At 29.6% G+C, this 16,102-nt stretch overlaps 1 long non-coding RNA gene across 1 annotated transcript; it reads left to right on the forward strand.

The window, feature by feature from the left end:
• The first annotated feature begins 3,663 nt into the window (after window positions 1–3,663).
• On the forward strand, window positions 3,664–6,631 carry LOC107890317 (uncharacterized). The gene is made up of 5 exons (XR_005901159.1): window positions 3,664–4,111; window positions 5,245–5,307; window positions 5,498–5,569; window positions 5,695–5,802; window positions 6,326–6,631. It is a non-coding gene; the product is annotated as an uncharacterized lncRNA (long non-coding RNA).
• Window positions 6,632–16,102: the final 9,471 nt, after the last annotated feature.

Below are 16,102 nucleotides of genomic sequence, written 5' to 3' on the forward strand. Positions count from 1 at the left end.
GACAATATTACCTTAAAAATTATGGTAATGAGAAAGAATACATTCTCCAGAAAGTATTACAAATTTATGGGTCCATAAGTTTGATATAAAATTCTTTAAATGGTCTGAAGAGCATTATTTGAAAATTATTAATATAATATAAAAAATTACTAAATGAAAAATAAATAAAGGAGAAGTTGAATCTCAACATCCTTATTTTATAGAGGTCCAATAAATCCATAAAAAGATTGGAATAAAAACAAGTCCTTTAAGAGTGAGATCTCTTGATGCAAGAGAACAAATCTCATCAAAAGATGTTAAAATGATAGCGGAACAAAACAATTATACAAATCTAGGTCTTTATACAATAGGAAAGCAAGTAAATTATATTAAAAATTCACTAGAAGGTCAATCAATTAGGAAAGAATTGATCAAAGAAGCTAAAAGGAATCCTGAAGAACCGATATTTACATATTATGAAATAACAAAATCTTTACAAAATTCTAAAAATGATTTCTTAACTAAAATCCAAAGACTTAATGCTTTTGGAAAGTTACAGGTTCGAATTAGTTGCCCCAAACACCCTAATATAAGGTCAAACATTCTATGAATATATTACACCAACCTTTGTAACAGGCAATTTTTTCAGTGGTGTCGGAAACAGTGATTCGAGATCACTAAATCCGACGAGTAAGTTTAGAAATTTTAACAAATAATAATTATAGGCCAAGCGCGAACTTAAAAGAATTATTTTTAATTAGTGAATTTTGCGATTTTAAAAGAATTAATCAGGTAAATTTGGTTGAAAACGAGGTATCGAGACCTCAGATTTATAAACCGAGCCATAAATATTTTTATAAATATTGATGGAGTGTTATTAAGTTAGTATTAAAGTTTTGTTAGAAAATTTTAACGTTTGGTTAGTCAATTAATTAAAAAGAACTAAATTGAAAATAGTGCAAAATTTATTAAATTGTGATTAAATAGTTTAAGTGATTAAAAAGGAGGGATTTAAAAGGCAATTGGACCCAAATTGTATGGGCTGGGCGGTTGGACAAGAAAATCAGCAAAAAAGACAAGGAGAAACAAGGGCAAAATGGGAAATTTTGCAAATTAAACATATAAAACAAGACAAATTTGAAAAATCTAGAGATATCATCATTTTTCTTCAGCAAAAACGCCATGGGAGGTCTGAAAGCTGCTGGTTTTTTATACTTTGACATATGTGAGTTCAATTCTTACCCTTTTATTTGAGATTTTTATGTTTTTGTGACTTTTACAATTAGGTCCAAGTGTTTAATTCATTAGTTTTTAATTTTATGAACAAAATTAAAAGCTATCATTGATAAGTGTTATCTGTTTATGATGAAATAAAATGAATTTGAAGCTTTGATTTTGTTGTTTGATGATTTTATCAAGTAATTTCAATAGATATTGATTTTAGGACCTAATTGTGAAAGAGTTGTGAATTAAGGTTTAGTGTTAAAATTCTGATTTTCAAAGATTGTGTAATAGTTTAGAATGATGGAATAAAATGTTAATTGAGAAAAATTAGCTTAATAGATGGGCTAATTGAGCAAGGACTGAATTGTATGACCTTTGAAATTTAAAGGAAAAATGGTAATAAACATCTTGAATTAAAACAATATTGGACAGCAAAAGTAGACTAACTTTGAAAAATCACCATAAATTGTATAAATCGAATTAGAAGATGAATAAAATATGAAATTAAAGCTTATTTAGTCTAGTTTTTCATAGAAGAAACGGTGTAAGCAATGAATTTGTAAATTATGAGATATAATGAATTTTGTGAGACAATGTTAGAATGAATTCGGGTTCCCCTGTTTTGAATTTGGAAAATCACCAAAAATTGGAGAAAATTAAATAGAGTCTCAAATTTATATGCTTAGAATCCTTAATGAGTCTATTTTCAATAGAAATCAATGGGAACATTATCCGAGTTTTGTACTGTGATATAATTAATTTTTAGTGAAGAGAGGTCAGAATTGTTGGATAGTGAAACAGGGGAAACTTAAATGAATAAAATGTACTAATTGGCTAAACCAAAAATTCTTAAAATTTTATGGTGGAATGATATGTGAGTCTAGTTTTAGGGAAAATTTACGGATCTTAATTTTGAGCTCTGTAGCTCAAATTATAAATAATTGAGTGACTATGACTCGTGTGAACAGATTGATGTGAGCATTAATAAGTAAATTGTGAAATCGTACTTACAAGAATGTTATATACATTAAGGATGTGGAATGGAGAGGAGGAGGAGGAAAAATATATATGAATATTCAGTTAGCATGGCTAATTTGCATGTTTTAAGCTCATGGACTAAATTGAATAAAAGTAAAACTTTAGGGGGCAATTTTGTAAAAATGTCAAAAATGACCAAATTGAAGGGAATAAATTGTTTTATTATCTAAATTAATAAATTGAATGAAATTATCAATTTAAGATTGGGTGAAATTTGGGAAAATGGTAAATTACCAATATGCCCCTAAATCTTGGTATTTCTGCAATTTAGTCAGGTAGGTTCGGATACCTTGAATGAGCATGTAAATATGAAAATTTAAGTATTGTATCGTATTTATATGATATTTTGAATTGAATATATGAAAAGGATGTTACATGAAACATGAAAATGAATACTAAATAATATAAATTAATTGAAATTATTCTGAAAATTTCGGTAATGCCTCGTATCCTATCCCGGTCTCAAGTACGGGTATGGGGTATTACAACCTTTCCAATTTGACTTTGATCAATTAGATGAGCAATAGATTAACAAAATGACTTGGAAAAAATCAAAACAATTATATTATCTAAAAAACACTTCACTTGACCTAATCATAGAAGAGAAACCTAACTTCTAAAACAAATATAATGTCAATAGCATATATAAATAGAATATAGATGGGATGTTTGAATATAATATCGTACTTTATTATAAAAATAAAATAATTTCAAATGTTTATAAAACTCAAACCAAAATAGGTTAATCACTGGTCATGCCATAGCCAATCTTTTGGTTGTTGGTTTCACTAGTCGACTAAAAAGATGATGGGATTTGCACTCACTACAACTCTACAAGAAGAAATTTTAAAAGTTGTAAAAAAAAAAAGGATGATCAAGGGGAAAATATCTTAGATGAACAAGGAAGAGAAACTCAATATGTGGTTACAACTTTGATTTTCTCAATCTTTAAACATTTCATAGGAGATCTTCTCATCTCAAAAATAGAAATTTGAAATTACTATCAAATTTAAAATACAAAAAGTCAACAAATTTCAAATGGTATAAAGATGTCTTCATGACTTGTGTCATACAAAGATATAATAATTAACACCCATTTTGAAAAGAAAATTTTCTAGCAGGACTTACTATCCTATATTAGAAGAGAAAGTTAGGAACCAAATTAGGGAAGATTACAAAGGCATCATTTCTTATGAAAAACCTATATATGGCGAATTAATTAGTTTTATAAAAAAAGAAGGATTAAAAATTGGTAAGATCTAAAATTACAAAAGCAAGATATCAATGCTAAAAAGGGTCGAGATCTTTTTGCTGCCAATTTGACATAAAAAGTGATAATTCTCCCTTGAGAACATGATGCCGTGTAAAACCAAAAAAATAATAAAAAGAACATCCATTGAATATTATAATAAACAAAAATATAAAAAAGAAAAGGAAGAACAAAAATCAGAAAACAAAGTGGATAAAACAATAAAATATTATAGATGTGGAAAACCAAAACACATCTCAAAATATTGTAAGATCAAGGGTGCGTTTGTTTGCAAGGATTTGATTTTTCGGAAAATATTTTTCTGATTGTATGGTGTTTGGAAGCTTAAAAACATTTTACATTTGAAAAATATTTTCCAAACACAGGTAAAATGACCTGCAATTTGGGGAAAATGTCTTACCCTTTTGAATTCGGTAAGACATTTTCCGGAAAATGACGCCTTCTTCTCCCCTTTCCCCTTCCCCTTCCCCTTGGGTTGCAAATTAGTGCCATTGCAAGGTACCCTACCCTCCGCCCTAAATTCCTCAAGAGCTACGCGATTTCGAAGAACACGACGAGAAAGTTTGGTCAATGACCTTTTCCGGTTCCTCCTTCATCCAAGTAAAGCTCCTTCTCCTTCTTCCGTTCTTAATTCCTTTTCCTTCCTCCGTTCTTCATATTCTCTTCCAGGTAAAAGTCCGTCGCATATCTTCTCTTCTCAGCATATTCTGTTTCGTTTCCTCTCTTTCTCAGCCAAATCTACCATGAATTCTTAGCTGAGTCTTAGTTTAAGGCGACGATCATTGTTTGATTTCTAACATTTTTATTTTTTAGTTTATATTTATTTTGTGTTTCTGGAAACATTGATGTTAAAGAGATCCTATTCAGAAATGCAGAACCTCCTTTGTTGTCTGACTTGTGTACTAGGAATTTTGTGAGTTAATTTCATTTAAGATTGTTGCTTATACCATATTTTGTTTTGGTTTTATTATGTATTTGGATTTTGATCTATCTTGCCATAAATTTAATCGCTTCTTGGGTTGGTGTGGGCAATTTGTTTCTGCTTATCATTTCATTTATGACTTAAATCCAAAAATTTGCCCTTTTGACTTGATTAGATAAAAAAAAAGAACAAAAATCAATATGCTAGTAATATAAAGCTACTTGAGTCAATAGAAAAAGTTTTAATAAGTGGAGAGAGTGACTCTAGTGCACGTTTCCTCGAGTTTTTTGCGGAAGAAATTAGCTTGCAAAAGAAGGTAGAATTCAACTTAGTCAATACAAGAGAATTTAGTTTATTTATTTTCTTTTTTTCTTTATCGGGTTCTATTCCCCTCAATGCTATGTTACTCAACTCTGTGGTGAGTTTTAGATATGGGTATGAGTCCGACATGGGTTTGCTAAACTTTTTCTAAGTTCCTTTGTTTAAGTGGAGGATCAATCCCCCACACTCATTTTTGAATATTTGTTGAGTACATGTGTGGTATGCTTTATTTTAGGGAAAATGAAGAGTCCGGATAACATGTCCTCGAGTTTGGTGGCAATTATAGATGTTTTATTTGTGAGCTTGACTTAATTCTGAATTGAGATTAACTTATTTGAATGTCTCTCATTTGGTTGCTTAATGTTTTACCCAAAAGAAGAAAACTATTCTTCAAAATAGTATTAAACAATGGATTTGTTTTACCGTATGAATCTTATTTATGTTTTACCTTATACATGCTACATTTTTTCTTTTCTCTTTTCATTTGCAGATTAAATGAGAAATTTCAACAATGAAACTCATCATACACCCAAATGTCATCCGTTTGTATGAGGTTTGGCACGAAGTTTTACTAGTTTAGTTACTTTATTGATCTCCATGCATTTCTTCCTTGCTTCTCGTTTCCTCTCTTTCAAATCTGACTTGCATTTTGTCAAAAGAAGACTCCACTAGGCTTTTAAAAAACATTTTAAGTATGGTAAGGCTATATTTCTTGGTAACTTCTAGCAATATTCTTGGTACAGGTGATGGCTAACGAGACGAAAATATACATTGTTCTAAAACTTGTGACTGGTGGTTAACTTTTTGACAAAATTGTAAGAAATTTGTGTTTACTCTTGGAATGTAAAAGTGCTTCAGGAATCAGATCTCAATTGTGTATCAACGTTTTATTACTATATATTAATCTGGTTTTTATTGTCTTATTATCTTCTTCTGCCAGGTAAGCAAAGGGAGGTTGAAAGAAGATAAAGCTAGAAAGTATTTTCAGCAACTTATTAGTGCTGTGGATTACTGCCATAGCAAGGGTGTTTACCATTAAGACCTCAAGGTACGGTATATATTTTGTGTTGATTAGCTTCTTGCCTATAAACGTTAAATATTTTAACAGTTTGTATCATTGGTGCCCATCAATTAGTATTGATTGCTTGATACTACGTGATTGCTATGAATCATTTGCAATGTATTGCTTTGGAAAATACCTTGTTGCTTGCTTGGGTATGTTCATTTCAAAGACCTTGAACTTCAAATAAAGATTTTATTTTTTATCTCTGGATCAGCCTTGCACGATATTTCATTTAGTTTACAGTTTTTGTGGTGACATTGTCTTTGTTATTTGCTTTGCTTATACCCTTGAATTTGAATTTTGGACACCTAGATATTATTTTCAATGTCATTGAATAGTCATTTCAACACTCTACTTTTTTCATATCTTTACTTTTTAAGAATATATAGGTTCTTTTGATGTCTAACATACCATAATCATAATCCCCCTTAATGCACTAAAAGGAATATGTACTACTTTATTAGTAAGCAATGTACAAAATGTTGTTGAACTTTGGCCTACAATGCAGCAAGAACCAGCAGCAAACCAGCATGCAGACCAGCATTCAAGCTAAACCAGAAAAGCAGCAGCATTTTGTTTATTTTGTTCAGTTGTAACTTGATTTAGTTCCTTTGTAATTTATACTTAAAGTTAGTAAGAGCAGTTGTTGATTTATGTTTGATGTTATAGCTGGTATGTCAGCTACATTTTGTGTGTAATTCTATCTAAGCTTTAGTCATGTATTAGTGGGAGGAGTTATACATTAGGTAACTACCATATTTCATTGTAACATAAATGCTTCTAAGTCAATGAAAAAGATCTGATTTTTGGAGATCAAATTCAGTTTTCTTCTTGTTCAAACTACTTTGCATTCCTTTTTTCTTTTTTCTCCTTTAGTTTTCTGCTAAAAAACCAACACGTGTAATCTGGACTACTTATGTATATAGCATATAAATTTATTAATATATGTAAAAACAGCTTTTTCTAAAAATATTTTCATGAAATCTGCCAAAAAATAAAAAATATTTTACACAGATTCATCCAAACATAAGAAAAGTAAATCATTTTCCAAAAATCATTTTTCGGAAAACATTTTACTGGCAAACGCCTAAAAGAAAAATTAATAATTTAAGTCTAGATAAAGAAATAGAATAAATATTAATAAGAATCTCTTAGAAAATCCTACTTGTAAAGATGAAACATCAACCTAATAAAATGAATTACAAATAGATAAATTACATGCAACCACCCAATCTTGTGGAGATGAATGTGAAATAAATGTCTTAACCAAAGACCAATAACTTACTATTTATATTTATAAAATATTCTTAAAAACATTGATAAATCCAAAACATGGCATCAAAATAAGTTAATATCAATAAGTACTAGTTCCAATAAAAAAAAATGGTGCGCTCACTAATGCCACATTGACTACATTGCTTTTAAGTATATTAGCTTATTTGTCGCCTATACTTGAATTGTAATTGCCGATGTTAGTATAGTTGCAAAGAGGAGGTCTTAAGAATTTAACTTCTGTTTTCTTTTCATTTCATTTCTGTTTTTTTTTTAAATTGAAAAATATATTAGATAAATAAAATTAAATGTGTGTTATTAATAATGAAAACATCAAAACATGTTTGGTACTTACTTCCCTGTAATAAGAACATGAGATATAAAATAAAAAATTTACTAGATTTATATGGATTTAAACTAACGTAATAGATTGATATTTAAGACATGTTAGAAAAAAAAATTATTTTAGTTTATATAAGTTTGAACTAGAGTTTTTTCATTTAAAGTTAAAATTTCTTGTTTTTAACCTTTTTATTTTTTTATTTTTACAAAGCGTTTTTAGTAAAAACAATAAAAATAACTTTTTATTGTTTATTTTTAAACTTCTTTTACATGTTTTAATTTTTTTAAATCATTTTTTAAATTTCAACTAAACACTTTTTTCAATGTTTTCCATTCACAGACAAATCAAAATAAAAATTATGTCATTTTTTTAAGTTGATATATATATTTTTTTTTGTCACATTATCTAAAATGGTAGGTAAATTGTACACCATTACCCAAATTACCCTAGCCATTAGAAAATATATCTTAACTAATCATTTTGTGAAATGTGGCAATTTTTAAATTAAAAAATAAAAAAACTTAAATATAATTTCTTTAAGCCTTTTTTTTTTAATTATGAACACATTCATCTTTTTTGTTCTTCACTCAATAACTCTAGTATAGAAATTTCAAAAGCCCATTGAAAAACTCATCCAAACCTAATTTTCGACAACAAAACCTAAATTCCAGCTGGCTTCTTTTCCTTTCTAAACGTGAATTTTAATTCCTTTCTTACCCAATTTCAATCCATATATTATTTTTCGTAAAAATAAATTTTTTTCGTTCTTTTCAATATATTTTACATAAAATAGTTAATATTGGATGAACTTTTATAATAAAAAAAACTTAGACAAAGCATGAAATCCAAATGCAGAGGAGAAGTTGAATAGAAAACATGGTAAGTAGAGGCGAGCATCGGTCGGGCCACCTGGCCCTGCCTGAAGGCCTACCCGAAATGTGGGAGGGTTTGAGAAAAAATATAGGCCCAAAAAATAGATTTGGACAAAAAAATAAGACCCGTTTAAAAAATAGATCGAACCTCGAGTAAGGCATTTTTGGCCCTGGCCTGATCCGAATTCACTAAAGAACAAAAAAAATTGATTTTTTAAATATTAATTTCTTTTTATTTTTTTCCCTATTTTGCTACCATTTTACTATTATGTTGCTACTATTTTGTTGTTATTGTTTGGATATTTTATAAAACTTATTTTATTATTAATTTTGTTATTATTTTAAAGACATTTGTTAATTTTGTTATTAATTTAGAGACATTTGTTTATTAAGTTACATCTAGTGGTGTTCATGGGCCGGGCTACCCGGCCTGGCCTAAAGGCCTGCCCGAAATGTAGGAGTGTTTGGGCATAAATATAAGCCCGAAAAATAGGTTTGGACAAAAAAAAGCCCGTTTAAAAAAGAGTCGGGCCTCAGGTAAGGTGTTTTTAGCTCGGGCCCAGCCCAGCCTGGCCCGAATTCACTAAAGGACAAAAAAATCTGCATTTTTTTATTTTTTGAATGTTATTTTCTTGTTGTTTTCTCCTTATTTTGCTACCATTTTACTATTGTGTTGCTACTATTTTGTTGTTATTGTTTGGATATTGTATAAAACTTATTTTCTTGTTAATTTTGTTATTATTTTAAAGGCATTTGTTAATTTTTTATTATTTTAGAGGCATTTACTTGTTAAGTTGCATCTATCTTAGTGTTATTTAAGTCTACATATTTTTTAAAATTTATTTTCAATTTGTTGGGAAATATTTATTTTGATGTTTTTAATATTTTTGATGTATTATATATATTTAAAAATAATATAAAAATTAATACGGGCGGGCCAACCCGGGCCCGGGTTTTAGCATTTTTATTTGGGTTGGGCTTGGATAAATTTTTAGGCCCTTTTTTTGGGCCTGGCCCATGAACATCTCTAGTTACATCTATCTTAGTATTATTTAAGTACACATATTTTTTAAAATTTATTTTTAATTTGTTGGGAAATATTTATTTTGATGTTTTTAGTATTTTTGATGTATTATATTTATTTTAAAATTATATAAAAAATAATATCAAAATTAATGTGGGCGGATCGGGTCGGGCTCGGGTTTTAGCATTTTTATCCGGGTCGAGCTTGGACAAAATTTTAGACCCATTTTTTGAGCTAGGCTTGGGCCTAGCAAATGGGCTTAAATTTTTAGTCGAGCTTGACCCAAACCCGGCCCGGCCCAACTCATGCTTACCTTTAATGGTAAGAGAATTGTAAAAATAAAAAAAATAAAAAAAAACTCTAACGGTTAAAAAAAAATTGCTTCAAAAGAGAAGAAAGAATCATGGGAAAGTAGGGAAGGAGAATGTAAAAAAAATAAAAATGAAAGTTTTAATTTAATTAAAGAAAATTATCTCATACACCACTTGTGGAGTTTTTTATATTCCACAAGCAAGTTGAAGGTGTTACATATGTCTTGTAGGGTATATTAAAAAGTTGAAAAGAAAAAAAGCTCATCGGAACTGGGTTCTGTTGTTGAAAATTGGATTCGGATGAATTTTTAGACAAGTTCTTGAATTTTCTGTTATTGGAGTTCTTTGGTGAAAAACAAGAGTTAAATCTGTTTATAAATTTTTTAATGAAATAATATTTAACTTCTTTTTAGATTTTTTTAAAGTTAAAAATCTTAGGTATATTAGTTAAGAGATTTTTTTTAATGGTTGGGGTAATTTGGGTAATAAATTATAATTTAGGTACCACTTGGGATCAATGTTTTTAACCAGACCGATGATTAAACCGATCAGGTCACTGGTTCATCAGTCCAATCGATCTTACTAGTTCGATTAAAAATTATTAAAAATTTAAAAAAATATATAAATTAAGAAAATCTTGTTTCAATCACCAATTCATACTAGTTTCTAGTCTAATCAATTCAAAGTCACTTTCTGAATTGGTACCTTGAATGATTCCCAATCCAATCGGTCCGATTCAAACAACGTTACTTGTGACTAAAAAAAAAATTAAAATACCAACTTAAAAAATATAAATATAATTTAAATACCATTTTGTGATTTAAACATTTAGTTAACCAAATTTATCTCTTTAGTTGAATTATTATAATATTTAAAGATTATAAGTAAAAATCATTGCTAGTAGTGGGGGAAGTTAATAATAAAGATAGATGGTAGTGGGAAGATAAGTAATAAAAATAATATAAGGTATAAAAGGGCCAAAGATTCTAATGGAAAAGGGAAATTCCCGAATTAATCAAAGGGCAAAACGAAGCTAAAGTAATACTAATAAATAAGCCAAAACCAAAGAAAATGGAGAAGGTATGTTCTATCCTTTTAAAGAGCAATTCACATGAACCCCATTGACTATCTAGAGAGATGCACTTCATAAGGACAAATAATTAAAAGATATTACTTTAATAATCAAACAACTTACTGGTCAATTTAGATGGCATCCATTCTCTTATCTGTGCCTGTAGACAACCTGTTACATTCCCACCAGACCACTAGAAGAAGGAAGAAAATCGTGAGCCAATCACAAGGGACTTGGCCCCTAAGTCGATTAAAAGGAAAATGTATAATATGAGGTAAGGTCCTAAATTTATTGTCGAAAACCAAAATTTTTATTTAATTAATGATCGAAATGTCTAACTCTAATGCTTCTTAGTTCATCCTTTTCTTGTGGGTTTAGCTAAAGCCTATGATCTAACATACAGTCCTTTTACAGCTCCAGAAGACGCAAACATTATGATTCCATTTGTCGAAACCTCAAGTAGAAAGCCATAAATACTGCCACTAAAATAACCCCTACACCCATTGAGATTTCAGGGTTGTATTTAAGGGTTTAAATACCATTTGTATTTGAATATTGGCATGTATACAAATACTTAGACTAGATGAGTTGTTGTAAAGTTAAATGACCAACTTAAAAGTTCTTTCACATTTTTCTTAAATGAGATTTGTATTATTTCAACTTGGATGTGTTTATGCCCTGTATTTGAGCCTAAATGAGTTTAATTTTTTTCTTTATAATGTTTTGATTCACGTTGGAATGATATTGTGATGTTTTGACATAATTTTAAAGTTTTTTAGCTCAACTTTCAGTTTCAAAGGCCTAAGGTCTGATACCCTGTCAAGGGTATCACACCCCATGTAACAGCCTAATTTTCAGTTGTATCGAAAATAGTAGTTCGAGACCACTAAATCCAACGAGTGAGTTTGAAATTTTTAATATTTAATTATTATTTATGTGTCAAGTATGACTTTAGGAAACTTTTGAATTAGTAAATTTGTGATTTAAAAGAAATTATTAGGAAAATTAGGTTGAAAATGAGGAATTGAGACCTCGATTTCATAAAACGAGCCACAAATATTTTTATAAATATTTACATAGTGTCATTGAGTTAGTATTAAAATTTCGTTAGAAAATTTTAACGTTTTGATAGTTAATTAATTAAAAAGACTAAATTGAAAAAGGTACAAAACTTTTTTAAATGATTAAATAGCTTAAGTGGTAAGTAAGGGAGGACCAAAAAGGAATTACACCTTTTTAGAAGGCTGAAACGGTTTGTGCTGAGAAAAATCTTTAAATTTTATGACTTAGGGGCAAAATGGTCATTTGGGAAATTAAAGTAAAAATAAAAATAAGTGACCAAATTGAATCTAGACATTTCGTCATCAATCTTCAGCCAAAAACAGCCATAGGAGGTCCTCCAAAATCTGGTTTTTCATATTTTTACTATATGTGAGTTCAATTCTTGCTCTTTTCTTGAAATTTTTATGTTTTTGAGACTTTTACAATTAGGTCCAATTGTCTATTTCATTAGTTTTTTATTTCATGAGTGATTGTGAAAGTTGCCATGGATTAGTGCTAGAATTTTATGATGAATTAACATGAATTTGAAGTTTTAATTTTATTATATGATGATTTTATCAAGTAATTTCAATAGAAATTGATTTTAGGCCTAATTTTGAAAAAAATTTAGAATTAGAGTTTGGTGTTGAATTTATGAAATAAAAAGGCGGTATAATAGCCTAAAATAATTAGATAAAGTATTAATTAAGTAAATTTAGCTCAATTGATGGGTTAATTGATTAGGGACTAAATTGTAAAAACTGTAAAAGTTGGGGTAAATGTTTAATTTTGAAAATTAAAGGACATAAATTGTTAAGTGAATTAGAATTGAATTTGATGCTGATGAATGGAAAATTTTATATTGTAGATCAAGAACCCGAAGATAAACGTGGAAAAGAGAAATTAACAGATTAGTCCTGAATTTCTACAACTTCTACAAACTACCCCAGGTAAGTTCATATAGTTGAACTTTCATGATTAATTGTTAATATAGAAAAGATATAATGTATTATTTCATATTTTTGTTATTGAATTATGATTGTTGTAAAAATATAGAAATTGAATTGAAAGTTCAAATTAAGTGGAACGCAGGATTGAGTACTCTTGTTCAGTGAGAAAGTATGAATTGACAGATAAGACCATGGTTGGACCATGGCAATATTCAAATGTAAGACCATATCTGGACTATGGCATTTTAGTGAAAAGGCCGTAACTGGGTTATGGCACCTTGAACGTAAGACCATGTTTGGACCATGGCAGTATAAATATAAGTGTAAGACTATAGTTGGGCTATGGCTTCCTGATGATAAGACCATAACTAGGTTATGGCACTACAAGTGTAAGACTATGGCGGGACCATGGCAATATATATGTAAGATCATAGTTGGACTATGGCATTAAGAAAACGATGTACTCAAATCCGTAAGTCATTCTTTAATTTGACAAGTATTGGTTAGTGTCAAATGAAGTTAATATGGAAGAATTTTATTAGTTATTGATATTGAGCTCAATCAAGTGAATTCATCATTTGAAATTGTGAATGGCAGGAAATGTTAGTGAAAATGCTTAATTAATGAATTATTGTTATAACATGTTTGGTAAGATTTATATTTAAAGCCTATGAACTTACTAAGCTTCATTAAGTTTACTTGTGTTATTGAATGTTCTTTGTAGATTTTCAAGAATTTGAAGGATCGGATCAACACATCGAGCCACACTATTCAGATTGCTCTGGTAGAATTTGTTATACATATTATGGTTTATATGGCATGTATAGAGTTTAATTAGAAAAGAGCTAAACTCGAAATATGGTTTTGAATAATACATATATATATTTGTATACATATATTTAGTAGAGATTCTAGTAATCAATGAATGGCGTTATTATGGTAAGTTTATGGAAATGAGTCTTGTAATGACATATTATGATTTAAACATGATTTTTGACTTAAATTGGTTGCTTGTTTGGGATATATTGGTATGAGAGAGTGTTGTATGCAGATTGATAGCATAAAAAGTGAGAAAAGTGGCCTTAAAATGGCCTATTTTTGTCCACACGGGCAGAGACACGAACGTGTGTCTTAGCCGCGTGTCACACACGGCCATGCACATGGGCGTGTAGTTTGGCCGTGTGTCCCCTGCACCTTGAAATTTCAAAACAGAATTCCCAAGTTTTTGCACACGGCCAAACACACGGATGTGTGACTTGGCCATGTGACCCCTGCACTTTGGACATGGCCTAACAGACGGACGTGTGATTGGCCGTGTGTCACAAGTCAAAGAGTTACACGGGTAAGGAAACGGGCTAGGACACGGCTGTGTGTCTCATATCAAATGCCCATACGGCCTAAGACATGGGTGTGTCTCCTGGCTGTGTGAGCCACACAGCCTAAAACACGGATATGTGTCCCCTGCTCCTAAGAAAAATTTTGAGATTTAGAGAAAAATTTCTTTAGTGTTTGATTTAGTCCCTATTCACTTCTAAGGTGTATACTAGGCCTTGAAGGTCCATCTAAGGGACAATATGAATGTTCTATGATTGATTCTTGATTTGTATAATAAAGCTAATGAAATTTTCGTAATTAATCAGTAAAATTTGGTAATGTTCCGTAACCTTGTTCCGACGACGAATAAGGGTTAAGAGTGTTACACCCTAACTTGGCTGAATGCCAAAATCAATAGTACATGGACCTAGGTATCAATACCTAGACCAGGTACTGATATATAGGCTCCTGGACAAGATTATTGCACTGTTTTGGTTGCTTTGAGCCCTTTGAGGCTCTACTTGACCCTAGGCATCTCAAATCACTCGAAAAACATTTCTAAATTGTTTTTTAAGTTGATTTTAAAGCCATTAATTTTTTTATATTGTTTTTATGATTTTGTTTAAATTGTTTGAAGATTTAATTTTCGATAAAACTCCTATTTTCCTCAACCAAAAGAACTCTATTTTAAGCTTATAGGTTTTGAGCAATTGTTTTATGATTAGGATGTGGCCTTATTAGTAATCAATGACCTGAATTGGTTTGTAACCAAATTGAATCTATCTAAATTTTGCTAATTTGTTTTAATGAACATTAATACGTTGTGAAATTATTATTTTTTATAAAAACAAATTTTTGGGTTAAGATCAGTAAGTGCTCCACTAATTCTTCCCATTTTGTATCGTAAGTCGGGACAGGTGAAGGGTGTTATAGGGTAAGTCAAAATAATGATCATTGAGCATAGTTACCATGCCAAAAAATAGTAAGAGTATTTTTCTCAAATAAATTATATTTATTTTTCTCAAATAAATTATATTTTTGTGAGAACTCAAGTTAAGTTTCTTGTCCATTGAGAAAATTAATTTTCCCCATTAGAAAGTTAAAAGTTTTCATAGTGTGATTGGTCTGTGAATTAGAGTATACTCTCCAAGAAAATCAAGAGCTCGAGAATAGCAAAGAAGATCGTACTGGTTGAAAGCCAAAAACCGGCTAAAATCTCTAAGTCGAAAGCACATGTACTAATTTAGTAAAGCTTATTACTATAAATAACATAAGAGCTCAGGTTTCAAAAAAAATTAAATTTCCGCTATGCTAACAATCACGTTTTCTAAATCGAATTTTTCCAATAATTTTCATGATATACAACACATCATATTCATGTAATTAGAGCTTATGAGCTTCCATGCAATATTTTACATCTTCAACTTCCACAATATTGTATCACATACCTTTTTAAAGACTTGATGGGAAATTTTAATTAAAGATTGCATATTAAATTATTAGGATGTTCAAACACTTAGAGTTCTAAACAATGTTTTTCACATGCATAAATAGACACATTACACATTCTATGATTTTCTCATTCCCTCTTGCTAGGACATTTCATTTTTAGTTCATTTTAGCATTGATTCACATTTTACCCCATTATTCAATGTTCATGAACTCCACAAAGTTACCCCCAATTATCACAACCTATTAAATTATTACTTTTCTCATATAATTACTACTAATCATATTTGAATTATACAACATCATTTTACACTTTATTATACTATTTGAACTAATTTCTCATTTCATGCTTAATCCCATGTACTAAGTCACATTTATAACCATTCGATAGCGACCAAGTTTTCATGGTAAATTATTAATGATTAATACTTCACTTTATGATCAAGGCTTATTAAGCCACAATTTTTCAAACCACTTGTTTTCAACACTTTTAAGCTAGGGAATTCATAACATAATAATTTTCTTAATTATTACATAAATTTATCAAGTTCTGTAAATATTTTAACATTGAAAAAGTAAGAGTATCCAATAATATTACTTACCTCTTGGATGCATATAAACTTAAATTCAAGCTTCT

The sequence above is a fragment of the Gossypium hirsutum genome, chromosome A09 (genome assembly GCF_007990345.1).
Source record: "Gossypium hirsutum isolate 1008001.06 chromosome A09, Gossypium_hirsutum_v2.1, whole genome shotgun sequence".
Classification (NCBI taxonomy): domain Eukaryota; kingdom Viridiplantae; phylum Streptophyta; class Magnoliopsida; order Malvales; family Malvaceae; genus Gossypium; species Gossypium hirsutum.